At 34.9% G+C, this 16,426-nt stretch overlaps 1 non-coding gene across 1 annotated transcript; it reads left to right on the top strand.

Moving 5' to 3' along the window:
• The first annotated feature begins 12,598 nt into the window (after positions 1 to 12,598).
• On the top strand, positions 12,599 to 12,705 carry LOC128039478 (small nucleolar RNA R71). Its single transcript, XR_008193982.1, has one exon. It is a non-coding gene; the product is annotated as a small nucleolar RNA R71 (small nucleolar RNA).
• The last annotated feature ends 3,721 nt before the right edge of the window (positions 12,706 to 16,426 follow it).

Genomic DNA, 16,426 nt, shown 5'->3' with positions numbered 1-16,426 from the left:
AACATTTATTTTAATTCCAAATAAATCCCAACATATATCAAATAATATCAAAATAATACATTAAGTCACGTGTTTACTTACCTCGGTGCAAAATATCGTAATTTTGCACTTTACTCCACTATCTTTTCTTTTCCCGCTTGATATACTCTTCACGTCTTTCTTGATCTATAATAGCAAATTTAACTCGTTTAATATTCACATTTATTAAAATAATCCACCACCTAACTTTTGAAAATTACAATTTTGCCCCAAACTTTTGCATAATTACACTTTTGTCCCCAAGCTCGAAATTAAACTTCATCACTTATTCTTAAGTTTTATAACATGCTGAACATTTTTCCCTTCTATGGCAACATCAAATTCCCACTCCAACACATACTTTTGAATATTAATAATTTTTACCGATTATGTCTATTTACCCGTTTTCACTTAAAATTGCTTAGCAAAAGTTGTTTAACATAATCTCTAGCTTCATATTCCACCATAAAACAGCAAAATAAACACATTTCACCTATGGATATTTTTCCAAATATGAACCCTAACACGAATTAATGGTAGAATAAACTAAACCAAGTTACGGGACTCCAAAATACGAAGAACATTAAAAGCGGGCTTAGAATCACTTACTATGGAGCTTGAAAGCTTAAAACCCTAAATATGGCTTCCCCTTGCTGATTTCGTTCACCATGAAGAAGATGAGCATATTTTGCCATCTTTTTCCCATTTAATTCTATTTAATAACCAAATGACTAAAATGCCCCATTTAAAAAAATCTATTTCACCCATTTCTTATGTCTATTTTTGTCCATCAACTAACTAATGGTCTAATTACCACATAAAGACCTCCAATTTAAAATTTCATAACAATTAGACACCTCTAAGATGTAGAACTCAACTTTTGCACTATTTACAATTTAGTCCTTTTGACTAAATTGAGTGCCCAAACGTCGAAATTTTCGAACGAAATTTTTACGAAAATTTTCCGTGAAATTGTAGACCATAAAAATATAATAATAACCATATTTTCCCTCGTCGGATTTGTGGTCCCGAAACCACTATTCCGACTAGGCCCAGAATCGGGCTGTTACATATTGTGCATATGGGAATTGTACCAAAAAATAGAAAAATAAAACAAGGGAGTAAGGGAATTCAAACGAAGGGCCTCTAGGACAGTTAAGGAGCTTCCTACGACTAAGCCACAACACTTGTTTTAACTATTGCGTAATTAGTTTAAAACATAGGAGATGACAATATCACTTTTGTATAATTAATTGAAAAGTGGGATGTGACAACTCTACCCTCCTTAAAAGAAAATTTCATCCTCGAAATTACCTGATGGGAAAAGATGAGGATATTGTTGTCCCATTGTATCTTTCAGCTCCCAAGTAGCCTTACTAGAATCGTTATTCCTCCATAACACTTTCACAAGCAGAACTTGTTTCCTTCTCAACAGTTTGACATCTCGATTGATTTGCACTGGTTCCTACTCAAAAGTCAAGTCATGATGAATCTCTCTCCCCTCAACTGGAATCACATAAGAAGGGTCTAATTGATAACGTCGCAACATAGACATATGAAAGACATCATGAATGCAATCCAACTTTGGCGGTAACTCCAACTGATATGCCACTGGTCCTACTTTTTTAATGATGCGGTAGGGTTCAATGAACCTCGGACTTAACTTTCCCTTGCGTCCAAATCTTAACACCTTCTTCCAAGGCGACACCTTAAGAAAGACTTGGTCTCCCACATTGAACTCAATATCCCTCCTCTTCAAGTTGGAATAAGAATTTTGTTTATCTGATGCAGCTTTCAACCAATCTTGCAAAATCTTCACATAGTTCTCAGTCTCTTACACTAAATCTAGTCATAACACTTCCCCCAAATCTGTCCAAGACAAAGGTGTCATACATTTGCATCCATAAAGTGCCTTATACGTAGCTATCTGAATGTTCAGCTGAAAATTGTTATTATATGCAAACTTCACAAGTGGTAGGTGTTCCTCCTAATTACCTCGAAAATCGATTACACAACCTTGCAACATGTCCTCGAGAATTAGAATAACCTTCTCAGACTGTCCGTTAGACTCTAGGTAATAGGTTGTACTAAAATTCAATCTCGTACCAAATGCCTCATGTAGACTCTTCCAAAAACTTGATGTAAAATGAGGATCTCGATAAAAAATTATAGACATTAGTACCCCATGGGGTCTCACAATTTTGAGGATACACAATCTAGCCAATCTCTACAATAAATAATTGATTTATATGAGCAAAAAGTGAGCGGACTTAGTCAACTGATCAGCTATCACCCATATGGAGTCTTTCTTAGATGACGTCAATGGTAGCCCACTAACAAAATATTTCCCATATTTGGGTTGGCTCAACTCCGGTGTCTGAGTTAGGACTGCCTTAAGCTTCTCAAAACTAGCTTACTACTTATCAGTCCACTTAAACAGTGCAGTCTTTTTTAATAACCTAGTCATCGGAGCCGCGATCAACGAGAATCCCTCCACAAACCTCCTATAATACCCAGCAAGTCTGAGAAAACTCTAAATCTCACTAACATTCATGGGCTGCTTCCAATCTAGGATAGCCTCGATATTTTTCAGATCCACACAAATACCCTCGTCAAATACCACATGTCTAAAAAATGTCGCCTCTCAGATCCAAAACTCATACTTACTAAGCTTTGCATGCACCTTTTTTCTCACGTAAGGTTTGAAGGACTAACCTTAAGTACTCCTCATGCTCTAGCTTTGACTTGGAGTAAATAAGGATTTCATCAATAAAGAACACGGAAAACTGATCGATATAGGGTTGAAAGACTCTATTCATTAGGTTCATGAAAGCGACAGGAGCATTCATAAGACTGAAGAGCATCACTAAGAATTCGTAATGCCTATACTGAGTCCTGAAAGCAGTCTTTGGCACATCAACCTCCTTTTCTTGCATCTAGTAGTATCCTGATCTTAGATCGACCTTAGATAAAATTGTAACACCTCAAAATTAATCGAATAGGTGATCGATCCTTGGCAATAGTGGAGCGGCAGTCTGACGATGGTGAGAAAAAATAAAAGGAAGGAAGGTTAGATCACCAAATTTTGGAAGAAAAATGAGAGAAGAGAAAAGAAATAGGTGGAGGACAAGAAGATCTGTGGTGCTTTGTGGTGGTGGTCACAGTGGTAGAAGAGAAGATGAGTGAGAGGGTAGTGCTTAAGGTGGCTAAGAGGTCACTTGATGGTGCTGGAAGGGTTGGTTGTGGTAGTTGAAGAACAAAAATTAAAGGAAGATGGTGGTGGCTCTTTTTAAATTTTAGAGAGAAAGAAGATGAAGAAAAATTAAAAAAATGAAAGAATATGGTAAAAATGAGGGTAGAGGACGACAATGGTGTGTGTAGCTTGGTCAACCATGACCAAGTTTATTGTATCACAACAGTTTGGCAAGAAAAGAGGTTTCGGCAAGGGAGTGAGACGAGTGAAAAGGGGGATGTATCTCACAAATTATGGCAAGTTCAACTTCTAAAGGAGGAAGGGAATCACTCCATTTGGGGCAACTATAGGGCTGGAAGGCAAGGCTTAAATGCACATGTTAACTATGTGCAAAAATTTAATTAAAAAATATGAGAAAAAGGGGATTTGAACTAGAGAACTCTAGGATAGCTAAGGAGCTTCCTACCACTATGTCAGAACACTTCCTTGTTTTCATTATAGTGCATAAATTAATAAAGTGTGGGATGTGTCAATGTTATTAAAATGAAAGTGAACATATTACATACAAATTAAATGTTTAAGTCCCACACCTTATATTGTAGATCCAACTGCCACAATCCTTCTTAACAATTCCACTCAAACTATCTCGCAAGACAATCTAACACATAAGTAACGTTTATTAATTAGGATCCTTTGATAATATTTTTGTCACTTTAAAGTTTGATTATTACAAGTCTCATCAACGCTTAACCCATGATCTAAGACTCTTGAAAGGAGGGTTTCTAATTCGAAGTTAGGGTCTCATTTATGAATATCGTTCGGCCCTTCAAAGTCAATATGAAATCGAATTAGTATGATAATAAATAATTAAAAAAATATTACGTTGTCCCTATGGCCACTATACCATTCGGCCATGATATGAAATCACCAAGAGAATGATTTTACAATCCAAATAACCCACACTTACACTTGATTCAATATGGAATGGTTGATTAATCAAGGAAGGAATGAGATTATTGATTTGAGTGATCTAAAATGATTGGTAGAGTGAATAGAAAATGTGAGTTTACTCAATTGAAGAGTGATGGTGGTCCAACAACAGCGACGGTGGTGGCTCGACGGCGGTCTGGTAATGGTGGAGTGGCGGTCCGATGGCAAATGGCTATGGTGTTTTGGTGAAAAAGATAGGGAGAAAGGAGTAAGAAAAGAAATTAATGTGGAGGAAGAGAAGGATCCGTGGTGACTCGTGGTGACGATCAGTGATAGAAGGGAGGAAGGGTAGTGCTTATAGTGGCTAAAATGTGTGTCGATGGTGGTACAAGGGTCGGTTGTGGTAGAGGAAAAGCAAAGACTAAAGAAAAGGGGTGGTGGTTCTTTTTCTAAAGTTGAGAGAAAATAGAGGTGAAAGAAATGAAAAAAATGGGAATATGGGAGAATAAAGGAGGTAGGCATGGCAAAGGGAGTGGTAAGCTTGGTCAACTGTGACTAGGCTCATTGAATCATAATAAATAAGCAAGATATAAAGTTTTGGCCATAGAGGAAGACATGGAGTGAAAAGGGGATCATGTTACCTCAACTTATGGTAAGTTTGACTCATAAAGAGGGAAAGGAATACTCCTAAACAAGGTAAAAATGAGGTAGACAACAAGCACATTATGCACATGGAAATTCTATTAAAAATAATTAAATAAAAAGATAAGAACAAGGGGACTTGAACTTAGGACCTCTAGGATAGCTTAGGAGCACTTAACCACTTGACCACTTCACTTCCTTATTTTAGTTCCTACCATATTTATTTTAAAAACATGGTGTGATCTTTACTAAGGTTTGAGGCAGAATTGCAACACATAGAAAATAGTGTGAGGGAAGGGATTCGAACACAAGTCATCATGGAAAACTCCACCACTAATCAACCACTATACTTGATATTTATAAATATCAAAATATCATCTAAAATAAATAAATAAATAAAATTTGGGCGACCACTCTCTCGGTTTATTAACCCAATTTCTACTAACCTGATTTTTGGGATGTGACACAATTCTAAGGATTTAAACCTTCATACATGTCTATCTCTAAGGAAATTAAATTTTCATGGAAAAAACTACATAATACCTAAGAACATACAAGTATTTAATAGCTCAAGATAACATAAAAAAACTCCGATAAAATCAAAAATCATACTTGCATTCAAGCTAACTTATGAGCAAAAATTTTCTCTTAACATCATTTTATTTTTGCATACTTATGTGAAAACATTGAATCATAATTAATAAAAAATTTAAAATTTATGCAAATATTGCCTTACCCCCTTTAAAAAGAAGCAATGTTCTCATTACAGAAACAAAGTAATGAATGAGAACTGAACACCAGGTAAGATTGTAAGTAAAGGGAGGTGAGTTATAAAGACTGCTTAAATACCAAGTCCTTCTTAACAATCCAATCCTAGACATGATCATTCACATTACCACATCACTTTGCTTTATGTTAGAGAAGAGGCATTGAGCTTAATTTATTCATGTTTGTAATTTCTTCCTTATTCTGCTAAAGCAAAAAGACTAAGGAAAGAAATATAAATGCCTAAAACTAAATACTGAAGAAAAAGAATCATCCCCCTTTTTTAACTCATGTCATCCTATATGTCTTTTTCCTTTTCCCTTCTTTTTTGCACTTGATCCCACAATCTCTTCTTGTCATGTCTCAAAGATATGATCTGGAAACTCAGGAACAAAACAGTTAGAGATATTCTTAAAAGTATTTCGTATGGTATCATCTCTAACTTTTGCATATCTCCAGTAAGCTTGTTGTTTATTATACATGAATTTCCACATACCCATCATAGTTGAAAATTTTGAATTCTTCATACTATTTGAAGAAGTAGGAATGGTTAACTCAGGATAAAAACTTGGCTCACTGGTTCAGAAACATTTGGTTCCTTCCTAGGTTCAAGGCTATTTGGTTTCTCTTCAGTTTCTGCCTCTTCTATTTCATTTACTGAGTCAACTTCTAATTCAATATTCTACACCAACTTGGTTCAAGGCTATTTGGATCAACTTGGTTCAATAATTCAATATTCTACAGTAACTTTTCAAGGTCATGCCCTATTATGGAACCTTGAACTTAAAGGTCCTTCAGGTTTGCTTTTGATCTTACTTAGGCCTTGAAGCAAAGTGAAGTAATCAATGATGGAAAGTAGGCACTTCCTGCCTTTTTTTAGCACAATCTTGGATCTCCTTGAGAATAATTCTCCAAACATTGATAGACCTTTCTATCATAATTGCATAAAACAAAAGCATTCGTTCCAACGTGATGGTGAAACTATGTGAGATAGGCATGAAGTTATATCGAATAATGTAGAACCAAACCATAGCCACTGGATTTAAATATTCCTTTCGGCAAGAATGATTACCATACTTTCCTATAACCTATTGGGTTCCTAGATTCGTAACCACATTAAGTACTTGTTGAAGAAAATCTCAATTGATATTTGTTACATGATAGAGTACTCATCTTCTTCAACATCAAATAAGTAAAACAAATCATTAACGGACTTAGAAGTAAAGGGTAACTTATTTTTATGAACAAGAACTTCATTAACATTAGGCATTGATCGTACATCACAGAATTGCTCCCAATTTAAAGCACCAATCATTTTTCAAAGTGACAATGGTATGATCATCTTGTCATTTCTCTCTAAATTGAAACCTTTTTTCGACATCACAGGCTGATTTTTGAAGATAGAATCAAATATTTCCCTTTCTTCCTCATCTTGAATCACAATTGGATTTTTAGTAGAATTTTTAAAAGATTTATTTCTTTTGTGAGACATGGTAACTTTTCCCGAAAAATAAAAGAAATTTTGGTAAAGAAAGAAGAAAGAATTGACAATGTGAAAGATTACGACGGCGACGACATTACGACAACGATGGTATTGCGACAGCGACAAGGTTGCTCTGACGACGATATTGTTGCGGCAATAGGAGGGTTTTTTGAAAAAGAAAGAAATTTGGGAGATCTTTCAAGATTTGGGGCCAGGGGCAAAGAGAAGAAAAGTAGGTGGCTAAGGCTTAAGCTAATTGCTTGAATGGTGTGAAAAATATGATGGTAGAGGGGTTTATATAGTAGTAAATTAAGGTAAATTTGTAGTAAAAATTTAGCTATAAAGGATGCTTGGGCGGCAAGGTAAAGAGAGAAGGAAAATGGCGAAAAAATTTAGGGTTTTACGGAACCCTTTGGACGGCAATGATGGGTAACTTCCTCCTATTCGCTATTCTAGACCTCAAGCCCAAACTGCAATTATTTGTTGTACTAAAAAATTAAACTGAACTAGAAAAATAAACTAATTAGTACTTTAGCCAAGTTGACCCTCTTATTAAGCACAAACGAAAGAAAAATTTACAAATAAAAATTAAAATAAAAAATTTCTTTCAGATTACTTAGAAATTTTTTTCTCGAAAAATTATATTAAATTAATACCCCAGGAAAGGTTGGAGGGGTCACAAGTGGTCCCGTTTAAATTCCAATCTCCTTAGACATATTTAATTTAATGTACTAATTCAAGAAAAATAATTTCTATGTATGTGATTTATTAAAAATAAAAATATTAAAATCAATGGTCTATTAAATTGAACGAGGTTTCAATTAGCTCAACTTCACCATTCTAATAGTGTTTGAGATGTTGACCATTAACTTAAAATATACCTCAATTGTTGTTGTACAGTTCTACAGCTCCATATGGATAAACTTTGTGGATGATATAAGGTCCTTTCCACCGGGATTTAAGCTTTCCCAAAAATAACCTTAGCCTTGAATTAAGTAACAGTACTTTCTGACCTTATTTGAATTCACAAGATTGTATATGACTGTCATGCCATCTCTTAGTCTTTTCTTTATACATCTTAGCATTCTCGTATGAAAATAACCTCAACTCTTCAAGCTCATCAAGCTGTAACATCCTTCTCTTACTAGCTTATTTAAGATCCAAATTTAATTGTTTCAAAGCCTAGTGAGCTTTATTCTCCAACTCAAGCGGCAAATGACATGCCTTTCCAAAGACTAACAGATAAAGAGCCCTTCTTAACAGTGTCTTAAAAGTAGTTTGATAGGCCCATAGAGCATCATTGAGCCTTCGAGACTAATATTTTCTATTAGGTCAAACCACCTTCTCAAGGATACCTTTGATCTCACGATTTACTCAATCAACTTGCTCATTTGACTGTGGCTGATAGGCAATGGCAATCTTGTGTTTCACATTGCACTTTTCAAGCAACCACTTAAGTCATTTATTTACAAAGTGAGATTCTTCATTGCTAATTATAGCTCTAGGAGTCTCAAACCGTGTAAATAAATGCTTTTGTAGGAATCACATTACAACCATAACATCATTCATTGGGTATGCCTCAGGTTCAACCCACTTGGATGCGTAATCCACAGCTACTAACATATACCTGTTATCATAGGAAGAAGGAAACAGGCCTAGAAAATCAATGCCCTATACGTCAAATAATTCTACCTCTAAAATTTTTGTCATGGACATCTTATTCCTCCTCGATATGTTTCTGATCCTTTGGCATCTATCACAATTTTTCACATATGCATACGCATCCTTGAACACTGTAGGCCAAAAGAATCCAACTTGTAAGATCTTCACTATAGTATGAGAACCACCAAAGTTTTCCCCACTTAGAGATGAATGACAGTGATACAAGATCTCATCAATTTCACTTTCAGATTTGCACTTCTTGATTATGTTATTTGTACATTGTTTAAACAAAAATGGATCCTCCAAAAAATAATACCGACTATTGTGAAGGATTTTTTTCCTTTCTTGGTATGTCACTTCTCAAGGAATTATTCCACATGCTAAATAATTTGCATAATTAGCAAACCAAGGTATTTCATGAATTTGACTTACTTCAAAGATATGCTCATCTAGAAAATTCTCATTAATTGGAATAAGTGAATGAGTTTCATCATTTTGTTCCAATCTGGACAGATGATAGGCTACTTTATTTTCAACAACTTTTCTATCTTGGATCTTAAGGTCAAATTCTAGAAGTAAAAGTATCTATCGAATTAGCCTCAGTTTAGCATCCTTCTTTGTGAGTAAGTATCTAAAGGTCGAATGAGATATGAACGGAACTTGTCAAAAGCAATAACTATAGCAAAGAGTTCTTTTTCAGTTACCATGTAATTAAGTTGGGCTTCTGTCAAAGTTCTAATTGTATAATATATCGAATGAAACATTTTGTTTCTTCTTTGACCCATCACAGCTCCAACAGCAAAATTGCTTGCGTTACGCATCAACTCGAATGGTGAGTTCCAATTAGGTGTAATGATTATAGGGGTTAAGATTAATCAATTTTTCAACTCTTCAAAAGCTTCCAAACATGCTTTTTTAAACTCAAAAATGGTGTCTTTTCCTAGTAAGGAAAACAAAGGCTTGGAAATTTTTGAAACACTTTGATAAACCTTTGGTAAAAGTCGGCATGGCCGAAGAAACTTCTAACTCCTTTTATACAAACTGGTGATGGTAATTTTCCAATTACGTCCACCTTTACTTTATCGACTTCAGTCCCTTTTTTGGAAATTTTGTGCCCAAGACAATTCCCTCCTTAACCATAAAAAGACATTTCTCCCAGTTAAGGATAAGATTTGTCTCATCGCATCTTTTCAGTACCTTAGCCAAATTAACCAAACAAACATCGTAAGTATTACCAAAAATAGAAAACTCATCAATGAAAACCTCAACAAAATTTTCTACCATATTAGTAAATATTTCCATCACGCATCGTTGAAATGTGGTAGGTGCATTACATAAATCGAAAGGCATTCACTTAAAAGTAAACGTACCGTACGAGCAAGTAAAACTGGTTTTGTGTTGGCCCTCCAGCGCTACAAATATTTGGTCATATCTCAAATATCCATCTAAGAAACAGTAATATTCGTCACCTGTCAGTCACTCTAACATCTAATCTATAAAAGGGAACATAAAATGATCCTTTCAAGTGGCTTTGTTCAATTTTTTGTACTCTATACAAACCAACCCATGACTGTTCCCATCGAGATTACCTCATTTCAATCATTCTTAATAATGGTGATTCCACCTTTCTTTGATACATACTGTACCAGACTTACCCATGAACTATTTGAGATGGGGTAGATAATTCCCGCATCTAACCATTTAATAACTTCCTTTCAAGAAACCTCTTTCATGATAGGATTAAGTCTCTTTTTACCATCAATTCTAGCTCACTCACCCTCATCTAAGATAATTTTATGCATATAGAAAGAAAGGTTTATTCCTTGAATATCAACTATGGTCCAGTCGATTGCCTTTTTAAATTTCTTTAAAACTTCGACCAGTTGCACCTCTAGTTGTTTTATTAATTCTGATGAAACAATCATAGACAAAGTAGAATGTTAACCAAATAAACATATTTCAAATGGGAAGGAAGTACCTTAAGTTCAAGTTCGGGTTCTTCCTCGATTAACAACTTCAGTTGTGCGAATTCTTGAACTTTTAACTCTAATGGTTCAAACTGTGCTAGTTGAACATAGCCCCTCGGATTGACTTCCATTAAAGCCATATTTTTATTACCTTCTTCATCTTCCAACGGTTTAGATCCTAAGGTGTTCCCAAATGGGCCCTTTCCAAGATTGTTCTCCCATTCTATAGAAATAAGGTTTCTAACTCCTCCATCGCTAAACATTCCTCCACCGGATTAGAAATTTTATTGCCTTAGGAATATGAAATGTTACCAAATCATCTTGAACTCTCATAGTGATTTCACCTTTATGCACGTCTATTAGCGTTCTTCTCATGGCTAGAAAAGGTCTCCCCAGAGTGATCGACACTTCTTTATGTGCTTCAAAATCTAAGACAATGAAGTCAGCAAGAAAAATAAACTTATCTACTTTTACCAAAACATCCTCGATATTTTCTTCAGGGTATGCTAAAAATCGATCATCCAATTGGAGTGTCACAGTCGTGGGTCTTACTTCACCTACTCCCAATAGCTTGAAAATAGATTTGAGCATCAAGTTAATGCTTGCTCCTAAGTCACACAAAGCTTTGCCACAATAAGACTCTTTAATATTACAGTGTATGGTAAAACTTCCAGGGTCCTTTAGTTTCAAAGGTAGCTTGTTCTGTAAGAATGCACTGCACTTCTTCATTAGTGCTACAGTCTCATACTCACTAAGTCTCTTCTTCTTAGACAGAATAGCCTTCATGAACTTGTCATAGTTGGGCATTTGTTCTAAAGCCTCCCCCAACGAGATATTTATTTGAAGTTGCTTTAGAACATCCAAAAACTTCTTGAATTGCAGCTCTTGTTTCTGCTTTTTTGGTTAGAATTTTTGAGGATACGGAGGTGATGGAACTTCGCATTGGACTGGGCAAATTTTCTAAGGAGATAAATCTACATCTAAAGAAGATGTTAGCTTATTAGAATTCACTAGTTTAGATTTTACCTCATCATAATTTGTAGGCTTTGGCTCTTCTGGTGTAGGAATTTCAATTGTTGCTTGACTTTCATCATTTTCAATAGGTTCATCTTCAACCATAATTTTCTTGGGTTCCAAAGTCTTACCACTCTGTAAAGCAACTACCTTGCAATGTTCCTTACCCAAATTTATTGCAATTTCTGTATCGCTCGGCAAGTCTCCTTACGGTCTATTACGAAATTCCATAGCTAACTAACCCATTTGGTTCTCCAAATTTTTTAGTGTTGCTGCTTCGCTTTGGATTAAGGCGTCATTCTTTGCCATGTACGCCTTCAGCAAGTTCTCCAAACTATTAGATGACTCAGCTTGTTATGGTTTTGGAACTTGTTGATTAAACCCTTGGGATTGACTTGGTCTATGCTACATGTAGTTGTTGTTCGGTCTATATTCTTGGTTATTCCGAGAAAATTTGTGGTGGTTTCTCCATGAAGGACAGTAGAAATTGGACTGTAGTCATTGTTCACTTCTACTTTGGTGTTAATTCCCTACATGATAAACTGACTCGGGATTTGGTGGACAATTCTCGAAACAATGACCATCCTCACAATATACGTAGGAATAACCTCAAATTGTCTAGGATGTTGGACTTCAATAGGATTAAAACCATTAGTAGTCAATTGTTTCTTCATTGAAGAGATTGAAGATACCTGAGTTGAGAATGAAATCAGGGCATCGACTTCATACACTCCGGTTACTCATCTTCTTCATGCTGCTCAATTTGTCGACCACTGGTAATTGTTACTTGTTATTCTCTCGATGATCTCGTAAGCCTTATTATAAGACTTCAACAAGAGAGTACCATTCGCAAAAGCATCTACCACCAACCTTGTGTATGCATTGAGACCATTATAAAATGTCTCTAACTAGATGCAATGTGGAATCCCATGGTGAGGGCATTTACGAAGTAAATCCTTGAATCTTTACCACACCTTGTATAGGGACTCGTCATCCAATTATTGAAAAGTACTGATCTTATTTCGCAACTTAGCATTCTTTCTTGGTGGGAAATATTTTACCAGAAAGCGTTCAACTAATTCTTGCCAAGTGGAAATTGAATGTGGTGGCAACAAATTAAGTCATGCTCATGCTCGATATCGAAACGAGTACGAAAACAACTTCAACCTCAATACGTCTTCAGTTACACCAGCTATCTTGAAGGAATAGCTCACCTCCATGAATAGTTCAAGCTGAAGGTATGGATTTTCTGTGGGCATACCACTAAACAGTCCCATGGTTTGAAGCATTTAAAACATCACTGGCTTCTATTAAAATGGGGTGCCTCGATCTTCGGTCTTCTAATTGCAAAATTTAGCTCATTCAAAAGTGGCACAACATACTGTCTTATGGCTCGATCCCTATCATCAGCAATAAGGATTAGATTGTGAAAATTAGCGGTTCTATTTCCTTGAACATCATTTTGGTTTCCAAGGTCCATTTCGACGTCTTTGGGCTATTCTTTTTCGTCTTCTTTGTCTAAATATCCACTCAATTTTAGGGTCTACAGGTAATAAATCGATGATTCGATCTATGCTCATAAACACCTGAAAATAACTCACAGAAAAAATAAAAGAATAAAGAAAAAATTAATTAGTAAACCTAGAAATCAAATAAAAATAAAATAAAATCCAAATTGGAAAGAATAATTTCACAAAAATGATTAAGGCAATAGTCCCTGGCAATGACGCCAAAAACTTTTACATAGTCGTTATCAAGTAATAAGTAAGTAAAAGAGTTATCATCTCCACAGGGACTGTGCATGTTAATCAATTAATTGTAAAATTAAAGTTCACAAGTTGGTGATAAAAACACAATATTTTGAGTGATGGATGTAAGGAACAATTAACTAGATGCAAGATGATCCCTAATGCAATTTATCCTTATTGCTAGATGATCCCTAATGATAAATTAGAATTTATGGGATGGGTTTGGCAGCAAAATCACAATTTTCAACAACAATAACATGCATAGGCTAGAATAGTCACATTATTCAACTTAGTTCATTTTCATCATGCATACAATATTTCGGAAACATAATCCAATGCAACTCAACCATTCATGAGTTTGAAACCAAAATTAAGTTATTTCAGAATCCTTTACTTAGAAAAACATGCATTTTATTGATCATATTCAAGTAAGGGTTTCTTAGAATTCATGTGAAGTAACAAGGACAGGTTAGGTTTGAAACAATTTGATCACATAAGCCTAAAAACTATGCAAGATAATAGAGCTATTTTGAGTTATTATGAATCTTCAATTTAGTCGGGTTAGGATCTAAATTAAGCATGCACTCTTCAATTATTGCATCTATTAATCATAGTCTGATTAGGATTGCTCCACTAATTCTAATGCATTCAATCACGTATGAATGAAATACATAATTTTAATTGAAAACATGAACGATTAAGGCCCAAAACATTATAAACACAATTTAAATGAACTTTATTAAATTAATGCAATCATTCTAGCTAAAAAAATTTAAGCTACCATCGTTGATGGCGAGATAACAAAACACATTTCAAACATGATTAGAAGTAAACAAGGATAAGGAAGGATAAACACTGATTGTTTCGACAATTCTACAGAATCTAACCGAAGTGGCTTCCTCCAATCCTCGTGTTGCTCCTTTGCAAGTTGTTTCTCAAGGTGGCCGACCAACAGAGTATCTTCTCAAGGTTTTGTTGGCTAAGGGAGAAGGGGATTATGAATGCTTATGTATGGGAAGAAAGGAAAAAATGAAAGAATGAAATGAGAAATGAGAAATGAAAATTGATTATGAAATGAGGGATGATTAATGGATGATTGAAATGAAGACTGGAGGTGGGTATTTATAGTAAAGGATGGTAGGTGTGTTTACTAAAAATAGAATGATGAATCTCTTAGGTTTATTCTTCCCATGGTCGACCATAAATTGTGGAGAATGGAGTTGTTTGGTTGCTTGATTCATGCATTATATCATGCATGAATAAAGCAAGGGTTGGACTGTTTCTTGGGCAAAGTTGGTGTGCAATTTTCTTATTTATTTGCAAGTGTAGGGACCTCCAATAAATCTCCCAAAAGTGAATTTTTGAGCTGTCCAAATGCCTTTGCCGAATTGGGATTGTTCTCCCTTGTTTGGATGGTTTGCTGACCCAATTATTTACCAGACTTGTCCATCAATTAACCCTTCTTTAATTGGATCAAATCAACTCTTCTTGACCCATTTTGCATGTATTTGTCGTCCATGTAGAGTGAAATTGGGCATGTCCATGTAGCTTTAATTTAAAAATAAATCATGCATAATTTCCTTGGTCTAACTGCATTAAAAAATATTGTCAAAATCAATATGTAACATAAAATAATTAAGTTGTGTACAAATTTAGTGCGAAATAGTATAAAATCACATTCTTCGTTAAATCAAACTTATTATTGAAATATAAATAAAATCCACCCAATTAGTAATCAAATACTCAGGATTAATATTATTTTAAAGTAAAAAAGGTGTCATAAACTATTGAAAAACCTATATAAATTAGAGTTTACACCATGATCAAGTCTATCCGTATACTCTTATCCATTATCGTTTCTCTTGATCATTAGATCTGGTAAATGAATTTCAAGACAACATTCTTGAATGGCTATCTTGATGAGACTATTTATATGTTTCAACCTACTGACTATGTTGTCAAAGGAATGGAGGAGAAAGTTTGCAAACTGCTAGGATCCATTTATGGACTTAAGCAAGTGTCTCGCTCATGGAATAAAACATTTGATCAAATGATTAAGAATTTTTGGTTTGAGCAAAACGCTGATGAATCTTGCATTTATAAGCACATAAAGGACAAAAAGGTGGTCTTTCTTGTTCTGTATGTCGATGATATTCTACTTATTAGAAATGATATAGGAGAATTGTCATCGGTTAAAATATGGTTAGCTCAACAGTTTCGCATGAAGGACTTGGGTGAAGCTAGTTATATTCTTGGAATTCGAATCCTTAGGGATTGAAAAAATAAAACGATAGCTCTATCACAAGCTTCATACATTAATAAGGTACTGGAATGTTTTGCAATGATCGATGCAAAGCCAGGTGCTTAGCTAAACGCATCAAGTTTTCATCTTTCTTTAGATGACTATCTTAAGACAATAAAAGAAAGAGAATATATGAGTTATGTTCCATATGCTTTGGTAGTTAGAAGCCTTATGTACCTGATGCTTTGCACACGTCTAGATATCTGTTTCGCAGTAAGAATGGTTAGTCGATACTAAGAGAATCCTAGCCTCAAGCATTGGCAAGTAGTAAAGCATATATTAGGTATCTTAAAAGAACCAGGGCTTATATGCTTGTATATTATGGGCAGAACCTTGCTCCTATTGGATACACAAACTCAGACTTCCAAACTATAAAGATTCGTGGAAATCGACATTAGGAAATGTATTTTTCCTACTATGGAGAAGTGTAAAACTTGTATTGCCGACTCTACTATAGAGGTCGATTATGTGGCTGCTTCTAAGGCAACGAAAGAAGCAATATGGCTTCGAAATTTCTTAACCGATCTTGAAGTCATTCTTGGTATGGAAAAAGCTATAACACTATATTATGTTAACAGTGTTGCAATATCTAATACCAAGGAAATGAGACGTCACAAGATGACGAAACACATTAATTAGAAGTATTACTTTATACGAGATGCAGTAGTCAAAGGAATTATAAATGTAGTTGTAACAACCCAT

The sequence above is a fragment of the Gossypium raimondii genome, chromosome 2 (assembly GCF_025698545.1).
Source record: "Gossypium raimondii isolate GPD5lz chromosome 2, ASM2569854v1, whole genome shotgun sequence".
NCBI lineage: Eukaryota > Viridiplantae > Streptophyta > Magnoliopsida > Malvales > Malvaceae > Gossypium > Gossypium raimondii.
The sequence above is the reverse complement of the archived record's forward strand: the minus strand, read 5'-3'. Positions and strand labels throughout refer to the sequence as shown.